A 6,000-nucleotide genomic window follows, 5' to 3' on the forward strand; every position below is an offset into this window, starting at 1 on the left:
TAAGAAACTAACTTCATGATGATAGGGTGATTTTGCTTAATATTCTTTACCCTCTTCTTGTGTGAGGAAGCAGAAGTCAAGTCTTTAATCTGTAAAAGAACCTGAAACCTTTTCCACTGAATAATGTGTAGAAATAATAGTTTTGGGGCATTCCTTTTAACTTGGGGTTCTCCACTGCTCCCAGTACAAATCCTGTGAATTATATGCCTGCCGTTTCTTTGCATGGAATGTTAAATGCAATTTGTTGGGCCTTCACATGAAAAAGATCTTTAGTATAGCCTGTGTCAAACAAACGATGTGACCTGGAAGTGGTGATTTTATGAATGAGGAAGGACGCTGAAAGCACACCAACCTGTCATTTAGGAAGTATGGCAAATTTCTGAACACTCTGTGTTCCAGACAAGGAAGAGGTTGGGAAGGGGTATTTTAGGACATATAACCTCTATTTGTTTTCGGTTGAATAAGAAATAATTTGGTTATAATTCTGTAATAATTCTCTCTTCAGGGAGTTCAAGGTCACAGCTGTGGAACGTCCTTTTCTCCTAAGGTACCATTCACAAGCTTTCTTGCTCCTGAATGGTGAAGAAGTCAAAGGGTTTACCAAACAGAAGGGTAGTATGGCTTCTGGTGGAACTGTGTAGTAGTAATTAAATCAATGCCAAGAGTGCAAAAACGGAAGTTCCTCTTTTTTTTTTTTTTTTTTAGTTTTAAACAAAAATGGAAAAAGATTCTACTGTTATGATACATTGTGGCAGATTTTAAGTCTGGAAGGAGATGGAGGGCAGGAACACAGACAGCCAGTAAGAATAGCCATGCTATAAAGAAAGATACTGTGACTGCAAAGTGGTCTCTTACCTGATCTCTTACCTCAGAAATTCATTTTGCTGTGTTGATTCATTAAGGAAAGAATTCTGGTATTTCTGTCACAAAGGACAAAGTAATCCATTGATGAGATCTCTTTCTTTTCCCAAATTGTCTCCTTCATATCCTTTTCTTCAAATATTTTTCTTTTCCTTTCTGCAGTCTATCTACCTTTCCTTCTCCGCTCATCTGTCTGCTGCTGGAAAGATTTTCTCTCCCCTCTTTGTTCATCCCATGATTTCTCCCCTTCAGTGTCACCAAGACCTCTATTCTGTATGTCCTACTCATGGGATGTTATTCTCTGTGCCCACCTCTGTTTAACAAGGAAAACAAAAGACATCAACAGCTGAAAGTTTTAATCAATGATAATGACCATGATGATGTGTATGTAGTACAGCATTGCTGAGAGATCCTTGCTAAGGTATCATATCTTCATGAAAGATAATATCCTAGTGCTTCATAACAGGTAGTCCATGTTCAAAGTGCAGAGTCCTGCAGTGGTGATTAATGGTAACTCCAGATCAGAACTTATAGCACTGGTGAGTCTTCAGCACAGTGATGTGTAAAGCAGCACTGGAGGAAGTAACCTGTGTGGGGAGAAGAGGGATCTGCATGTATTTAGCTGCTTACTAATTCAGAAAACTAATTTCTCCCAGAAAGTTCTGGGAATGTTGTATTTTACATAATCCTCCTATGTATCCAGTTGCGTTCCCCTGCACATTTATTATCTGAAATGTGGTGTCTGGAGAATGGTGTTAACTAACAAGTGAAATTAATACATCTATAGCCACAAAGCATCATCTGAGTCTTAAGTTTAGCTAAGTTCTTATTTGTTTATCTACAGATCATTTTTAGATGGACTTTTGATTCTCTTATATTGTGTTGCATAACAAGAGTAAGAGAGAAGGCCACAGGAGAGAGAAAAGGTAAGGAAGGAATGAAAAAAGGAATTAATAAAATAAAATAATTAAATACCAAAATGAGGCTAGAGCAGTTAAGACACTGGTCAAAGTTAAGGCTGAAATAGATGGGGTTTTTATAACTGATAAGAATACTGTGCAACTTTACTATATAGGTAATGTATTATTTATGATCTCCTTAAATATTAATTTCCTTGCTGTTAAATGCCCCAGCTTTGTAAATGATGTGATACTGACAATAAAGTACATTTTCTAGGGGACTTAACTGTTTTTTAAAATGAAAGTGATTTTGGTTTGGATTGATATATTGTAAGTGATGCAAAAGACAGGTTTTGCCACCTTTCTGTGCTGTTAGGAAATTAAACTCCCACAGTTCATGAGGAAATTAGATTGCTCCCGGATAAGTTTCACTTATTCTGGAAAAAATACAAAACACTGGTTCTAAATTATGTCAAGTTCTTCTGCATCCAAAAGCACTCCACTCTTTCTTCCCTTCTGTGTCAGCCTTACCTCCGCTTTGTCTCTTCTGTGTTGATTCCTCACTTGGATAATTCAGAGCCAAATATTTGTATTTTTAAATTTTTGATTCAGCATCTGAGCAATTACAGAGCAAATAAAGCAAGTGAGAACATTTGCCAAGACACCTATTAAAAGTCTGGCACTTCTCTGTGGTCCTTTGCAATTACACTGTTTTTCTTCATGCTATAAAATGCAGATTATTCCACAAACTAAATATGATGCAGCATACTGTTTAGTTTACAGAATGCTTATTTGTGATAGAAGTTCCAAAAAAACCATTGCCAAAATCATTATTAAAAAGAAAAGAGCACCTACGGAGAGCTACCTTGAAAGTAATGTTGTTTGCATGTTGGAAAGCTTCTTGTATTCTGAAGAACTGTTTCCTCAGTGAGAGGTATGTACGTTAGCATGTAATTATGTCCTGAAATGCAAGAAAGGATTTGTGTTTGTCAGTTCTGTGGGTCATAGCCCTAAACTTGAATATACACAGTGTAAGAAATATATCTGTAGTATATAGATTATCACCACCACTGATACACCAGCTCATTAAGTTCCCTGAACCTTTCCTGAGGGTCTTATGAATGCAAAAAAATCATGCTCACAGATGCACACACAATGTGAATGTGGCATTTAAAAGTTACATTTTGAAGGTCTACCCAGCAAATAAATCTTGTAATCATATAATTATTTTTTTTTCTGGGGATGGTAACTTGGGCAAAATCTGTGTGACTCTGAGAGATAGCAGCTTAAAATACTCAATCCACACTAGCTTTTCCTGAGAGGTAAAAAAGACTGGGCTTTCTGAAGACCTCCTTCTGACCAGAAGAGTCACACTTGTACCATCAGAGAGAGAAGCAATACCCTCTGATTTATATGATCACTTAGAACTTGCCAACACAGATGGATTTTGGTATATCCTGGGCCACTTAGTTCACTCTATTTCATCTATCTATCTATCTATCTATCTATCCACGAAGTAAACAAAGCCAGAGAAAATATAATCACTCCCAGCACTAAAATTATTAGTAAGAAATGACAATTTTTAGTAGCCATTCAGTAAACAGTAAAAGGAACTGACTCCTCAGTCTTGTTACTTCCAGTGTGGGAGCAGAATCCAGCAACATGCAACAGACTCCCAAGGACTCCCAAGTGGTGTGCTTACTTTGTCAATTGTGTCCTGAGTTTCTTGGTCAGATCTAATGCTGGCCAGTCTTCTGATCAACTCCACAGCTCTATATCACTCTCTGTTGTCATCAGAAGAAATACTCCAGCTTTACATTAGTGTAACAGTGAGCAAGATCTGGCTCGGTGAATCAGGTTGATGTGTGTCCAGCATATTATGGGGAGGGTACTGGTTCAGGTCATGTAACCATGTGATGCTGGCTGACTACCTCTGGAGTGGGTCCAAATGTGTATTTATTCCTGAGTCAAATTTTCTATGCACAGACAAATTTTGTTAACTTGGCTGTGAGATGGTCACAACATGACAAAGATGATGCAACCATTTCTGAATAATATTGTTACTGTTGATTCAGCTACAGGAAATGATGCTTGAAAGCAATTGCATGCATTAGGAGAAGAATTCCTCCTCCAACAGAACACGCTTTGTTCAACACCAGTAATACCATAGGTGAGGACCAAACAGAAAAATTTTCAACATAAACAGAAAAAACAATATAACACAACTGGCAAGCTTTTCATCTAGTGTCACAGGGAGACACTGTCAGGATGAGAATTTAACACATGGAAGCCAGCTGTAGCAACTAAATGTCTTAAGGAAGTTTGTTCTTAGATAATGAAATCCATTCACAAGGAGTATCACAGAAAGTTGGAGTGACCTGGTAAAACTCAAATTGATTACGAGATTTATTCTTGGAAAGGCAAGAAAGTGAAGCTCAAAGCCTGACAGACTCAAAAAATGATGAAAATATGACTGTTAATTCAAAAATTTTATCTCCAGATGTTCAGAGAAGATTTTTTAAAGATAGTGTGCTGCATAATATGTTGGAAAACTACCTGTAAGTGTATGTCAAACAAACTAAGACAAAATCAGAAAACCAGTTACATTCAGAAATACAGCTGGACATTCCATTAAAAACTGCTAAAATTATCTGAGCAGAATTCTGGCTTTACCATGAACACATTATTAGGAAAACCAGGCTGCTATGCTACCCCTGGAGCAGCCAGGGAAACTAATTTGCGGAAACGGTGACTTGCAGAAAGAAGTTACTGTACTGGGTTTATACCAAGTGCAGCATATAGTACCTCAATGCAATAGCGCAGCTAAATACGGGACATATTTGATGTGATGACATTGCTCCTTGCCCCCTTTCCCCCTGTGTGCATTATGAGGAGACCATGGAAATGACAAAGGGCAACCTGAGGTCATCTTATATCCCTACGTTTATTAGAGGAACAGCCTCTCATACCTGACATGCTTGCCTGTGTAAAACTGTATATTGCAAACATAACTAAGAGTTTCCTGCTGCTGTAGACCCTTTAGTTGTTATAGTGCATTGGAAGCTCCAGGTAACATTATTCATTTTGTGTATCTGAATAGGCAGAATCTACAAGTAGATGAAGAGCTTCTTGTGCTTTAGATGTGACAAGTTAAAAGTTTACACTACCCTCTTCAAACATTTACAGAAAACTGGTGTCTTTAATTGTCTGTTGAAGTAGCATAAATGTTTAAATAATTTTAAGCCCTTAATAAAGCCTAATTAAAGTTAAAATCATTGTTCTATATATTTCACATGGACTTTTGCTATACATCAGGTCAAATCAAGATCTGAACTCAAACTTTTAGGAAGTCCTTAATAAAATGAGTCTCATTAGTGTCAAACTACATGATTAGGGACCTGATAAAAAGCCATTTGACAATAATGAGAGTAATTTTATTAAAGGCTTTTAAAATCAGTCCCATATACAGATGCAGACCAAGTTACGAAAGTCTATATATGTGTATGTAATGTATTTGTCTATGAATCCAGTGCTATTCATGCAGTCGGTCTACATAGCTCATGGAATAGGAGGATAGAGAGACATACAGAAGATGGCTTACAGGTCACCTTTAAATCCTGATGATTTTACTTGCAAAACTCCTTAAACTTTTTCCCTGCTTTATCTTATACTTGTTCCAAGTTCTGTCAAAAGGCAGACGCAGGCCCCAAAGATGTTAAGATGTAAAACTGTCTACATTACACATTTCTTAACACAGCCTCACAAGGAGAATAAGCAGTGAAATTTGAACCTTCTTTGATCTGTTTCTCCCAGCAAGACAACACAAAAGGGCTGTACTGTGCTGGAGGTTTTGACAATGTGAGTGCAGCAGCTCATTGTCAGATCTTCGTAATTAGAATATTCTTTTCACATTTGGACAGGGATGTATCCCCCCATCTGTGAGCTGTGCAGGGTGGGGGATGAGGGGGATAAAAGGCTGAATAACATGCATACACATGTAAGAAATATATTTTTGCACTTCTAGAACCAACAAATAATAAAACCAATTCTGTTTAACCTCATATCTTCACCTCTCCTGATGTCTACAGGCAAAAATCCACGTATCCAAAAGGCAATTTTTTCCCAAGTTTTGCTCTTATATTAAAATGTTGTCTAAGATGTTTTGCAAAAAATATATGTGCCATCAGGTTTGCTTTAAGAATATGTTTGGTTTGTTTTGAAAGTTTGGCTGAAATTAAAA

Source organism: Phalacrocorax carbo, chromosome Z (assembly GCF_963921805.1).
Source record: "Phalacrocorax carbo chromosome Z, bPhaCar2.1, whole genome shotgun sequence".
NCBI lineage: Eukaryota > Metazoa > Chordata > Aves > Suliformes > Phalacrocoracidae > Phalacrocorax > Phalacrocorax carbo.